This window comes from Blennius ocellaris, assembly GCF_963422515.1.
Source record: "Blennius ocellaris genome assembly, chromosome: 7".
NCBI lineage: Eukaryota > Metazoa > Chordata > Actinopteri > Blenniiformes > Blenniidae > Blennius > Blennius ocellaris.
The window spans coordinates 18,781,424-18,796,080 of record NC_137656.1 but is presented as its reverse complement, the minus strand read 5'-3'; the positions used below and the strand labels follow the sequence as shown (position 1 = coordinate 18,796,080).

The 14,657-nt window shown below is 41.0% G+C and overlaps 1 protein-coding gene across 1 annotated transcript in view; it reads left to right on the top strand.

The window, feature by feature from the left end:
• Positions 1–14,657, top strand: part of kiaa0825 (KIAA0825 ortholog) — a gene marked incomplete at both ends in the record, with an annotated part of 108,434 nt that overhangs the window by 78,244 nt on the left and 15,533 nt on the right. The gene's annotated exons all lie outside the window — the stretch shown is intronic.

The window sequence follows — 14,657 nt, the reverse complement described above, 5'->3', positions numbered from 1 at the left end:
TATTGTTATTTGCTGCTTTGCATTCTTTTCAAAAGAGATACTATATGTCACCATAATTCTGAAGCATCTGTTTAAGTAGCAGCAATAATCACATTGAGATGCCATGAGGTAATGTCAGGAGACATCTGAGCTACTTCACTCTGGTGACAGTATGTCTGCCCCCTGGCCAAGCCGCAATCTACCTTTTCATCTTTATAGAAATCGTGGAAATTATCTATGTGTGTATCTGTGCTGATGTTACCATGCATTTGTGAAATGACATTTCTCTTCAGCGAGTATCTGTCAGGAGTGCCTTTGAAAGAAATGTGTCATTGCAGACTTGACAACAAGGTGGCACTCTGCACTAAGACAAATCCCCTGAGGCTTTTCTCTTTTTTTTCTCTTTCTTTTTTTTTTTTTATCCCCCAGAGGACACCTTTCCACTGTGTTCTGCTGTGTCTGTGTACTCTGTTTGAATGTGATGCTGCAAAGAGGCTTTTCCACACTCTGGTTTGTGACATGGCTTTGGGGGGGTCATGTTTTCACCTGTGTAGCAGGCATTTCTAGGTTTGCAAACAAAATATATAATAGCAGCCTTTGCAGTCGCAACTAATGCCCACAGCTTAAGAAAAGTTAGTTTAGCTGCTTTATATATCAAGGGGAATGTGTTTTCTTTGAGATCAACTTTACAAGTGTTGAGTTATGCAGAACATTCACCTCAAATGAAGAGTCTTATTGTTTGAATTATTATCGTGATGAGTGGAAAATGTTAAAACAACTGACTTTAGGTGGAGACGAACACATATGAATTCAATAGGACTTTTTTTTTTAATTTAAAGACATTATGATTTTTGGGCATGGCTTTTGTTTTGCTTTAAATAGACGTAATTTATTCAAATAAGTAAAAGTTTTACGTTTGTGTACCATGTGTCGGTTTGTTAGAATGAGTATCCCTGGTGGTGATCTATGTGTTGCGCTTGAACTAGAACTAGGAAATATCACCCACGCCCCCCCAAAATCAACGATACCATTAATTATTACATTTTCAGTTTTTCAAAACTAAACTCAGACATGGAAATAGTTCCTGAAAATAGACAATCTGATTTTGTGCTGCACAATAATGATAAAATCGTTACTCCTCTCCTCTAAATGTTGCTGATGTGGTGTTTTTATTGGGGTGAGCATGACATTGGAAGGGCTGAGACAGACATCTGTTTGTTCTCTGCTGCTAGAAATGGCATTGCACAAGTCTTTTCAAGCGCTTTTATATATACACACACACACACACACACACACACACACACATACACACACACACACACACACACACACACACACACACACACACACACACACACACACACACACACACACACACACACACACATTCTGACAAAATGTTTTTAAGCTGGCCTTTAAATATAGTCATAGAGGAAAACAAAGAAATACAAACACTGAAAAGGAATTTTTATATAAAAATAAATATCCAACATTTCGGGCTTTCCCCAACACAGTTTTTATCTCTGTTCCAACTCTTTTGTGTCTGCCTCTGCTTTGACAACATTGCCATGAGCAAGTTGATGATCAATTGGAAAAGACTGCACATACAGAATGAACTCTTCTATTCCACACATTTACATGAGCCCTCTGTTGGAAAATCTTAACGTTGAATAATGAATTGACTCTATAAGCATGTCACTTTGTATCCTCCAAGCAGAGTTCAGGTAGCAGAGTGCGAGGGTGCCGTTCTTACTGGAAAGAGATCTCTGGCATGTGTGCCCAGAGCCATCTGCACCACACCTCAGACTGCAACATCTGTGGTACTCACACATACACACACGAAGCTCTTCGCCATCCCAAGAGGTGTATATACTTTTGTGTTGTCACACTGCTGTTATGTAGCTGTCATATACAGAGCATATGGCGCCAACCCCCCCCCCCCCCCCCCCCCCAACCCCCAAACCTTAAGACCCACCGTCAGATGTGACAAGGTATGTAGAATTAGTCTCAATTCTTCTTCGTAATAAAGGGTAGTTATTCGCATTATGTTGAGGTCACTCTCATAGCAACTGTCAAATTAGGGCGCATTTTGATTTGATTGCCCTACTACGTGTGAGGAGAGGCAATGATGAGTGATTTTCAGCCTGCACTTCAATAAAGGCTGATTTGTAATGGCTATGTTGAGTTTATCGATGGTCGAGGTCATCCCAAACTCGTCCTCCCATGCTTCGTGTTATTATCGTATGTCATAGAGTGGATCTGAGAGCAGACGTCTGCAGTAATTTCGGGCTTATTTAGAGCTCAGTGATTGACATGTTTATACACTAAAAACAGCCACAGTGTCTTGACTGGTGATGTGAGATGTGAATGAAATGATATATGATTTCACACATGTGGGTATATTTGGAGCTCTGGCACTTTTCTCTGCATTTAGTTCACAGTCTATATAATTTTTAGGACAAAATGTATCTGTATGTGGGATATATGTGGTTAACATCCGGTATATCAAGGTTTTAGTTACTGTTTGGTCTTATTTTACTTCTTCAATCACTTTGCAGGCCAATTCCAGCAATATAAAACAACACACTGAGATTCAAAAATAACAAAAACAGCAGGAAGAGATTGAAGTGCGAAATAATAAGAACGAATGTTGTTGATTGCACAGTAGAGAAAGTGCCACAGCAGCCAGGATCCAACATGTTAAAGTGCAAAGTGCTAAAGTGCACCACATAATTTAATAAAGTGCATTAAAGAATTTGCACAATGCTGACATGTTGCAGCTAAATGATTATATTTCTAATGTCTTCATGTTGTTAGCTCTGGAAAAAAAAAATCTGATTGTTGTTCGCATGAGTCACTTAAGAGAAATCTTATGGTCGTTGTGTGGTTATGCTTGTGTGGTGGCCCAGCATGTACAGTGCACTGTCAGACTAATCACTGTCATGATGATTGTTTATCTGAAGGTTAATTTCTTCTTCTTTTTTTTTCGCTTCAAGGGTTGATTACCAGACCCACTGTTACAGGTTTTTTTTTTTTTTACTATTAAACTGTGATTACTGTTATTACAGCATCAGCTGCTAATGAATAAAAAGGTTTTATTGCACATCTGATACAAATATAGCTACAACTGTAGTAGCAAGAAAAATAATTGTTGCCATTATCACTTCTAAATGCCTACTTTCATAAGCTGTAATTTTATTGTGCAACTATTTTCATGTTTTACTTTTTGAATCTTTGTTGCATAGTTGTAATCCTCTGGTTGACATTATTAGCTGTGGAAATTGAATAACTCTCCTTTATCCCTACATTACATAATCACCTGGCATATTTGCTTTTCAATCATTTAAAACCTGATACAAATCTCGAGCTATGTCACTCATTTTCTTGTCAATCCCAGTCAGTTTGATACCGAGTGTCTGTCAAGACTTGAAACAACTTCTGTGTACACAGTTTAACCAAAGCAGATCTTCATTGAAACATGTATAACTGATTTTATTTATGTTGAATATATGGGTTAAACACGTACATTATATGTCCATTGCAGCCTGCAGAACATCTTTACATCTGTTTGGGTTTTTTCTTTACATCTGCAGAGAGAGCAGTTTTTCGCTACGTCCATTTTGGTTTGGGTGTTCTCCAGTTATTATGGGTGTCTTTTTCTATAACATGAAACATAGGGATGAGCACCAAATCTTAGTTGTCTCTTTTGAGCAGAGATATTAATTTCTGGGAATAACTCAATTGTCTGCCCATCAACTATGAAATGCACTCTGCTGTACATAGAGTTGAATTAGTTTACGATACAAAATACAGGCTACAGGTGATAGATGACTGGAAAAGCATTTGCATGGTGGAGTAACACTTCTTACACATTGTTCACCTTTGGGATTAAGTTGCATGAGCTCATCAAACAAACCGATGTGTATCAGCATGATGGACAGAAGAAAGCATGGCAGGAATAAGGACAAGCTCATCATCCAAAGTGTATTGCCTCATCTTTCAAAGAGACTGCAGTTCTAGTGAGGTTTTAGTATCTCTCGTGCCAACTGAACTGGCACACTCACATGTATTGATTATATGACCGCTGACAGAGACGGTGAGGTGAATATGGACACGTTCTGGGTGGTCTAATTCAAATACAACTATCAAATCACGCGTACATACATACATACATACATACATACATACATACATACATACATAAATATGTACGTATTTTACCAATTTTTCACAAAAACTACTGACCCAAAATCTTCCGGGATGATTTGTCATCATCCAAGGACCAATTCATTAGATTTTGGGATCGAACAGCTCTTGGAGCGGGAAGATATTTACTTTGGACACAGTGGAGGTCACAGCCGGGCGCACACGCATACACACAAGCACTCTCCTCACCTGCACACCTGACACCCCCCCCCCCCCCCCTCCACTCTCAGCCAATCACATGCCAACTCGCTTTAACAGCGCATTCGAATAACGCAAAATAATAGGAACCAACAGAACATTGTCATTTAACCTTAACATAGCAACAACATGAAGCAATTCAAACTACCGTGACAAATATTGGAAGGAGTGGTGTGGTGGATCAAATAACCTTGTAATCCATTGGTTTGGATGATGACAGATGTGGCGTTGGGGAAGGCATGCGCTTTACCGAGTGCCCGTTCTCGTTTAGCTGAGCAAATCAACCACTTGATCTCACTCTGGCTGATCTGGGATTATCGCTTTATATTTATGAGTTACACCCTACTTATTGATTACAGGTGATTATATTACAAGAATGATTCAGTATGTTTTCAAAAATTATTTTGTCCAAGTACTTTCAAATCCCTCAATCGGTTATTTTTGTGACTTAAATATTGAATTTAAATATATCCAATTCTAGACGTATCAATGTAAACATGACTTACTCTATTTCTCTTTGAATGTGTTGTAGACAGTTGAGCTAAAGTATCTTCAACTCAACATCCAGTAAAACTAATGTACCCCTTCATCATGTTAAGGTCAGGAGTGCTGGAACTAACACCTGCCAACTGTGGGCCAAGGAAAGATATGCCCTAGAAAAGGTCGCTAGTCCATCACAGTGTAAACAAATACACTCACATTCACACCTATGGACAATTCAGAGTCACCAATTAACCTCAAATGTTGTGGATAGTCAGAATTCTAACGCTGTACTACTGTTAAGTGAGCAACCTAATTGGCCCTGGTGCGTATTGTACATATAGACAGAAACTCTCTACTCCACATTTTCCACTTTGATTTGTTTCCCACCTTCCCGCCTTTACCCCAGTTAATAGCGAGGGTCCAGTCCTGACTCAGTGTTTACCACTTCACCTTTTCTTTTTTTCTTTTTTCCCCATCCCTCTCCTGATGCCTCTCACTCCCCTTCTTCTTTACCCCCACCCCCAACCCCACTCCTCTGAAAGTGAAAGTGCTGATTGCTTTAAAAGACCATACAGAGACGTTGGCAGCCATTATCTATGGTTAGAGAGGTCCAAGTAAAGAGCCAGGCCTTTCATCCCGACGACTCTGCCCCCCCCACCCACCCCCGCTGGTTTGTGTATGTCAGAGCTGCGTAATTTGGCCCAACGTATGGCCCAGCGTGCCACAGTTAATGAGAGGCTGTTTGAGAGTTAAATGCACATGAATAATCATTGGGGAACTGGGGCTACAGAGAGAGAGAGAGAGAGAGAGAGAGAGAGAGAGCAAGCGAGCGAGGCACACATGGGTGATCAGATACACACAGTGGATGGAGCCTTGATGGTAACTGTGTTACCAGATATCAATATGAATGGCCCAGTCAGTCTGTGTATGATAATGTTCCTGAACGTCTAAACACAGCACTGCATCCATCAACGTGTTTGAATGTCACACTAATAATTAATCTTTTTTTTTTTTTTCCACCAGTAAAGCATATTCATGTTCAATAAACAGAAAAAATGATATGACAAGCAGAAGAGTTTTCAATAATTAACATGGAAAGAAAGGAAAAAAAACCAACAACTAATGCCTAAGCTATTTCTGATTAATTCTAACAAGTAGAGAACATTTCTATGTTTTACCTTTAGGGGTGATCATATGTGTCTGGAATGGATTTCAAGGCACAAATAAATAATCTAAGCCTGATGTTCACCACTGCTGCCCTAGGATATGATAATCCTTAGCGGTTGCAATTAGCTCTATTGAATAGCTGGGATGATGGCTTCAGCTGCTAAATGGCCTGTTGTTGACTTGTTTGTAGGCCTTGTCAGGTGTGCACGGCTCACGGTGGGTGGATGAGTAGATTCCTCTTCATCGGGAAATAAACAACATGGTTATATGTTAGGATCATGTGAGAACATCCTACAGTATTTCAAACATGCAAAAACAGCATGCCGTTTAACGGAGGTAAAATAATACAGAGTATATTTATTGTCAGTTGTGGTAATGCATGTTGAAAATTAACTGTGTTTTACTTTGCAATTGCAACAAGCCAGATAAATCTAAACTGCAGAATTAGCAGCTGAGTACTGAATCCACAGATTATCTGAGTGCTGATTTAACACACTAATTAGACCATGGTGCAGGGGTGTTTAAACACGCAGGGAACTCTGTGCTCCAACAAAGACCCTCTCTGCCCAGCACCAGCTATCAGTGAGGAGTGTAATGGTAGAAGTCAAAACAGGGCCATTCATTTGCTCTTGTTGAGCTAAGTGCATTCTTGGCTCACAGTCGGGGGGCATCGCACCAGACTGTGCGGCTCAAGCCAGAGAGCCCATTTGTGGAGGCAAATGTCACCATGTCACACCGCCCCGCATTTCTGCATCTTTCTCTCGCTGGCTGGTACCCTGCCGTGCCCTTCAGTCGTAACTCTTTCTCTGTGTGTTTACATCTGTTTCTGTTTTCGCTCTCTCTCTCTGTCTCTCCCCCTCTCTCTCTTTCTCTCTCTCTCTCTCTTCATTTCCACCCACATCTCGCTCTCAACCCCTTCATCATGTCCATCTTTCTGTCTTTCAAAATAGTTTCTACTTATGTGGCTTTCTTCACGTTGTATCTGCCTCAACAACCCTACAAATATTATCCTCACTGCTCAGCTCCTTTTGTATCGATACCCCCCCCCCCCCCCCCCCCATTTCTCTTACGGCATATCTTTTTTCTTGCCAATCATCAGTCAAGCCCAGGCTGAATTCTAAAGGCGGTGTGTGTGTGTGTGTGTGTGTGTGTGTGTGTGTGTGTGCGTGCGTGCGTGCGTGCGTGCGTGCGTGCGTGCGTGCGTGCGTGCGTGCGTGCGTGCGTGCGTGTGTGTGTTTTCTTCCTCTGTCAGTTATTGGACATTTGGTGTGTTTATCACACAGAAACTGAAGCTTAAATGAGGGCGATCAAGGCAAAGATGGAGAGTGATCTTTCCCCTCCTCCTCTCTCTCTCCCTCCTTCTCTCTCTCTCGTTTGTGTGTCATAGAGACTGTTTCATCTTTCTGGTGTCTGTTTGCATTGCAACCAGAGCATGCCCCATGCATGTTACCACTCTATCTCAAAACCAAACAGTGTGCGTGTGCTCTCGGCCTGGCAAAATGTTGTATAAGGCAGTAACCGCGTGTGTTGAGCTGCCAAGATAATGAATAGGCGACGCAGCTCATGCATGCTAATGTTATGTTGTAAGCAGTTTTGTTGACAAGTGCTAATACTTCTTTCATACTATCATCAAAAGCAGCTAATACAACAGCTATTACTCCACAGCACTCCATGCAAGACATGATGGATTGTGACCTTAATATAGGTTAGCTGAGTTTTGAAAGTTAAACAACCTGCAATAAATCACAGAATTATTACAATGCGCTTTAATTGGTTAAGGACTGTTTATTTCCTAAAGAGGTAGGAAAAATTGGGTTTCTGCACTTTTTAATTTGCAAAGTGCATTTTCATTACAAATGGCAGTTTAATATTACCCTCCTTTGTCATGCAAAATACGCAACACACTGGCAATCTATTAATTGGACAAAAATGCGGTGCCAGCGTAAATCCTCCTCCTCTCTCACTTTGTCTCTCTGTCTCTCTCTGTCTCCCCCCCCCCCCACTCCCTCTCTGCTGGTAAGAGGTGGTAACATCGATCAGAAACAAGAGGGACCAGGAAGACAAAGTTAAACACGCTCTCTCACTTCATGCCAGTTCTTATTGCCTGATGAAAATAAAACAACTAAACAGAATCAAAATAAAGGCAGAACACCGCTGACAGGCCATTGTCTGCACCATGTCAGCAGCTTATTAAGAGATAGTAAATGTGAGGGACACGTTGGTAATTACGCCTGCCCCCTGTTGGTTTTAGATATCAGCTCTTCCTTAGAGCAACCACCCATGATTCATACAGTAGACGATGACGCTACTTCTGCTTTTTTTTTTTTTACATGCAAATAACAAAACTAAACCAGACTTGCTTTATTCAACATACTAGAATTATGGTCAAGATGATGTATTATTACATTACATACGCCCTGTAACACTTCAGATTACAGCAGCATTATTTACCTTTCATTTTATGTTCATTTTGTTGGCTTCTTTTGTTGATGTTCTTTTATTCACTTACATAAATGTTCTGAAACCATGTTTACTGCAGCCAAATTTGAATGAAGATATGTATTGCACTATCTCAAACATTTGAATTAATCATTGAGCACTTCTTACTCGACACACAAAAAGCAAATAACAAATAACAGCAAAAAACTTAATTCACTGGTTGTTCGAATTTGTGACTTTGTTTTGTTTTGTTTTCTTTGCTGTAGTAAAGGTGTAGTTATACCTGCTTTGTAAGATAGCAGCGCTCTCCATAGACTACAATGTAATCAGAACACTTACAAATAATGATGGACAAGTCTGTCATGAATCCTCAAGGTTTCCAAAGCTGAAATTTTGAACTTTAAAAAAAAACTAAACTTTAAATAACCTTGTCAGTAAAAATCCACAGGCAGTATTGAAAGGTTGTATAACCCCGTTAATGCTTAGATTGCACTCAATTCTCAAGTACTGTTGTTCAAGGAACCTTTAAGTTAAAGTACCATGTACCCTTCTCAAAACCTTTCAAAATGCTACTTCCTTTTTTAAAGACATTTAGGTGCATTGCTGATCGCAGCCATTCAAGCCAATTTACCTCTATAACATACATATGTTCAATGTACATTTCTTGCATAATGGTGAATAAATATGGATTTAAATCCAGGATCTTTTGCAAATTAAGACGTTTAGATAATAATTCTAATTGTGGGCGTACTCAGGGTAGATTTCTTATTATTATGGGTAAATGTACATGTTTTAAAATGTACTCATAAAACTCACTAGAAATGCTATCTAATCACAGTATGTACTTTTAATTTGTTACTTCCACCTTTGAGTGAAACAAAGTTTTCAACTACATAACACTATACCACAATGTGAAAGAAAATTTAACAGTGAACATTAATGAGAATAAAACTTTACTTTTAATCTATTTTAACTATTCTGATCATGCTTGTATATTGGTGTGTATTCCTATTGACATTGACTTTGTTATTAAACCAGTCATTGTAAAGTGGAGACTTTCATTTTGTCCACTCTTTGTAAATACATTTCAAAGTTATAACTGAATGCACAATGTGAATTTTCAACATGAGGTTACTTATAGCCTGAAACATATTGTCCTGTCTTAAATTTGAATTGGATATGTACTCATTATAACACCTTAGGTCCAATAAATCTCTATATGGAGAGTCATTTTTGACGCGGAGGCCGATTTTCGGCCCATGATTCTGAGTGAAGTTTGCATGTGAGTTCAAACAATGTGAATCCCGATATCAGCGACCAGAGTGTCGTATGACTCCCTGATGGCAGCATTACGACACGTTGCCAGCTGGCTTTGACAGGGTGCCACCCAGACATGTCACAGTGCTGTCCTGCGTCTCTAACCCCAGCCAACACACACACACATACACAGCGAAGACACAACTCACATACAGGCTATATCCCCTCGAGGCCATCACTCACCCGTCATTCGTTGATGCCTCATAGACCAATCAGGCGGGGTCTCATGAGACGCAGTGTCACACATTTAAGGATGCATGACAAAGTGCTCCTTGATTTCCCAGTGGCCACTGTCTGCAGCCTGCTCACACTTCTGAACATGCATGAACGTACGTACACACCCACAATGCGCTCGCACGCACGACATGCTTTCATATGTGATGGTGGATGCATCTCAAAGGGTGTTACGTCAGCTGAAGGTGAGAGTTGGAAGGGGAGGTGGTGTCTTAGGTCCATTTCAAGCTGTTAATACAAGCGAGATGCAAGTCATTTAAATTCACTGTTTGAAGAAGTTAGGGAAAGACAGAATATTTTTTGCACAAAACTTTTAAGCATGTGTGACATTGAAGCAGTTTTCCTCCAATTATACATTCCATTTAGAGCGTAATGCAGCAAACAAACAAGGATTTAGCAACAAACAAGAACTAAAAGCATACGGCTTCAACTCATATAAGGCCATAAGCAGTCATCAAGCTATTTTGGACTGCTCTTGTTTGGGTTTGGACCTTGATTCAATCTGCGGCAGGGGAACATCCACAGCCCACCAGCACGCCCCCATGATGGAGAGATGCTTCTCGTTGATGTTGACCTTTTCAAACAGAAAAAAGCTCCGTGGTTCACCTGTATCTCCTTCCTCCATTCGTGTGTGTGTGTGTGTGTGTGTGTGTGTGTGTGTGTGTGTGTGTGTGTGTGTGTGTGTGTGTGTGTGTGTGTGTGTGTGTGTGTGTGTGTGTGTGTGTGTGTGTGTGTGTGTGTGTGTGTGTGTGTGTGTGTGTGTGTGTGTGTGTTCTTTTTCCTCTGCATTTCTCTTTTTCTTTGTTTTTGTCCCTTGTGTGTATGCACTGCACTGAGTCATGCTAAATGATGGGTCTCTGAAGTACTGCAGAATGGTTTTGCTATAAGAAGAGAAAGACAGAACAAGAGAGAGAGAGAGAGATGGAAAATAATTAGCATGAGCGATAGTCTGAGTTGTGTGGGTCTCGAAGTTACCGCCACATGACCCACAAAAACTGTGATTTTGTTCAGGTAAAAAGCATTTTGGACGTATTACTCAAGCCATTGTGGTTGTGCACTCATATGAAACAAGGCTTACAGGGTGGGGTAAGGGGCGAGGAAAGGTATAGCACCAAAGCTCAATTGCAAACATAGCTTTTATGCTGGATGAAAGCTGAACTTCAATTGGCGAGAGCTTTCAGTGTCCTGTGTATGGGCTGCATTGAAGAAAGGCATACAGTAATGTTACAAAGCTATTTGTGCCACACTTTTGCACAATTACAGTCTTTTCTCTAAAAATGTGTTGTTTATAATAGGTGACTGAGGCAACAATTGCACGAGAGTGGCTTTGAAGCTGGGAGCGCTGTATTGGGTCGAGGCACAATGCACTAAATATGTGACTATGAAGAAAAGCATAATTTGTATAAACTGACAGCAAATCAGCATTTAACCGGTATTGTAGTCTCTATATTCATTTTAAAAAAAAATACTGTATGTGCAAGAGAGTCTTTTCAGATCTGTAAGCTTGTGCAAATGTGTTTGCGGGCGAATACGACAGGGCTTCGGGTTTTTTTCTTTTTTCCTTTTTTCAAAATGAGCATAAAGTGCAGTGAGACACATGCCCCCCTCTCCTCAAAGCCCCCTATCAATCACGACCAATTAGTGTTTTCTACAGTGATAGGGGCCACAATGGTCTGATGTTCTGACACCAGCTGCTGCGAATGCGGCATCTTTTCTTAGACGGCTGCATGAAACAGTAATTGTTTGTGACGCAAAGCCAGTGCTGATCCAAAAACCAGCACTGTCTCATGTTTTAGGTGAGATAAATCTGTCAAAAATCAATTTACCAAACCGCATATTCTAAGCTTGGCTTTTAAAATTGGTTTGTTTTGGTAATGGAGTAATCCTTTTTAATAGAAAATACACACACCTACACACTTCTTTCAAGAGAGTTTGATGGATTGGCTTTGCTGCTGAATTCCATGGATGATGTCTTGGAGTGGAATTCCAGGTGTGGTGATCCTCTTATTTATTTTTTTTGCCTGTTTTTTTTTCTTCTTTTTTTTCCCTGTAGCGGGAAATTGGGGCCGTAGTGGATAATATGCCATGAGAATATTGTCTGTGAAAGAGAACGATAGATAGATAGAGAGTCTGAGGCAAAAACAGACTTGTGTGAGTGTTTTTGAATGTATTTGTGGAAATGTCTCACAAATGGCAGCAATACTGAAGTACATAAAGTTCTAATTAACAACGTCATGTGAGCTGCCAAGAGGCGAGTAAACCTAATGAGTATACACCCTCATGTGATGCTACTGTTGTAACATTATTGATCTTTGTTTCACAAATTGACCAACGAGGTCAAAAGTTGAAGTATTTCATAGCGTTCTCTTCCATAGCTTTCAGCACCTCTCGACTACTTGTTTTCCACTCCTGTCATTCTTGCCTCTCTTCCATGCAATGCTTTATTTTTTCCTACTCTCATTCGCAAATTTACATCCGCGGGTGGGGGTCAGGCATATATCCAGGTGTGCGGCAGACAAAGGGAAGAGAGTCACAAGTGAAGCTACTGTGACCACATCTATTTATCCAGCCATCTGTGGCAAAGGCACTCGCTGTGTCCGTTGGGCAATTTTGTGCTGTTTTCCTAAACTCAAGGCGTGACATTGGAAAGTGAAAGTACCTGCAGCCATGATCCGCCTGGCCTCAAGCGTGACGGGCCTGTCACCGAGTGACATGAAACACCTGGATAAGAAAACCAGCAAGCCGAAACCTTGATTTCGCACATGTTTTACTGCTGTCCGAATCAGCGATTTGTTGTTTTGTCTCCCCACTTTGGATTAAAGCCAATAAAGAGAACATGGGTGGTTGAACTCCACTGGGGAGTTCATCAGTTTGTGCAGCACCTCCAGCATCCTGAGGCTGACTTCCAGCTCGGCTGCATAAACGTGGTTGTGTTCCCTCACCTGTGCACTCAAATGCAAGGCCAGCAGATATAGTTAAAAGCACATTCCTGATATATCCACTTTTCTAAGTGTGTGGGAGTAGCCCTCTAACACGCAAACATTCAGGGGAAAGACAGCCGCCCACAGAGACATATTCTCACCGACTTTACTCCTAAAGAAGATCACTAACCTGAGGATTTATAGATCCTAATAGACATTTCTTGCAGTTCCCTGTATAAGATGTCAGAATTGATGGCATGCAGACTTTTATTACCTGGTATGGTGTGTGTAATTAGGTTAAATAGATGGGGTTGGACACGCATGGTAAAGGCTACATTTCTTACCCTGGCTGAATTTATTGGCCACACTCCGCTCTGCGAGGTCTGCTATAATGCACTCATTTGCATGGGGGCACATGTATCTGCTGGGTGTGTTACTGTTACATCAAACGCTAAGCACAATGACAAGGGCCAGCTTATGAATAGCTTGGTTCAGTGGTTGGCAGCGGCCTGGCTCACCAACTGCCTATTAGCTATGATATGAAAGCTGCCTGGCAAGTGTTAGATTGATACTTGACACTTCGAACAAAGCTCATTGTCATTGTAATTACTATACGTTGAGTCTTAATTTCATGGTCGTCCATATTGCCAGCATGATAGGGCTGTCTGTTACTTACATCTTCAGTAACAGCTGTCTATTCAGCCAGTGTATCCATCCGCCTTTCATATGTTCAACAGTCTCAGAAATAACGACTTCATAATGACTATAATCACTTCAGATGTAATTATAATGCATAGCCATTGGTACAATTAAACAGTATTTTCTGAGGAAACATACCACTTTTTCTTCCTCCAGATGTCCAATCAAGTGTAAATCACAGATAAACTAATAGCAGAGGACTATATGTGTTATGACCCGTTCATTGAATAGTCTTTAAAAGGAATCACTTTATACCAGTTACTCTGTCATTTGCTGCAGGGTCCATCCCATCTGTCTGTTAAGGACAAGCTGATAATGAAGTGTATTTGATGAAGTAAGTTGATAATGAGAGCGAGCCGGCCAGCAGTAATGACAGTGGAGGAGTTGAGACAGTGGCGGTAGCCTGCAGTAGTAGATGTTATTGCTCAGACTTTTTCTGACCTTCACAGAGTCCAGATTCCCATCCAATACCCATCATCAGATTGAATCATCGAGGAGGCGTGTGTGCTCGTGCAATTTTGTTTTTTTGTGTGTGTGTGTGGGTGTGTTTGTGTGTGTCTTGGTGTGTGTGTGTGTGTGGAAATATGGCAGAATGATCTCATTCACCAAGGTCTTCCCCTCCTACTATAGGGGGAACAAAAATAATCCCGCAAAGAGGGGCGTTCACTTTCACACGCATTCATGCACACATCCCGCCTCCGACTCCAAGGCCAGGCAATTGGCTTGGAGCAGCTGAACCATGTTACTCTGCACACACGGAAACACATGCGGGCTCCGGCGCTCATTCACTTCAACCTGACCAGTTGCCTGTGCATCGGGACGAGCTCTGTGAGGCCTCCACTGGGATGTGGGTTGCATAGCAAAGTAATTTGTCTAATATCTCCAGCATCCTCTCTCTCTCTTTTTGTCCATCTGCCTGTTTTTTTTGTTTGGTTTTTTTTTGTTCTTGCACACACATCTGGTATCCGTTCACCTCATACTCTTTCACCCTCTTTCTTCCTTCAGCATACCCAG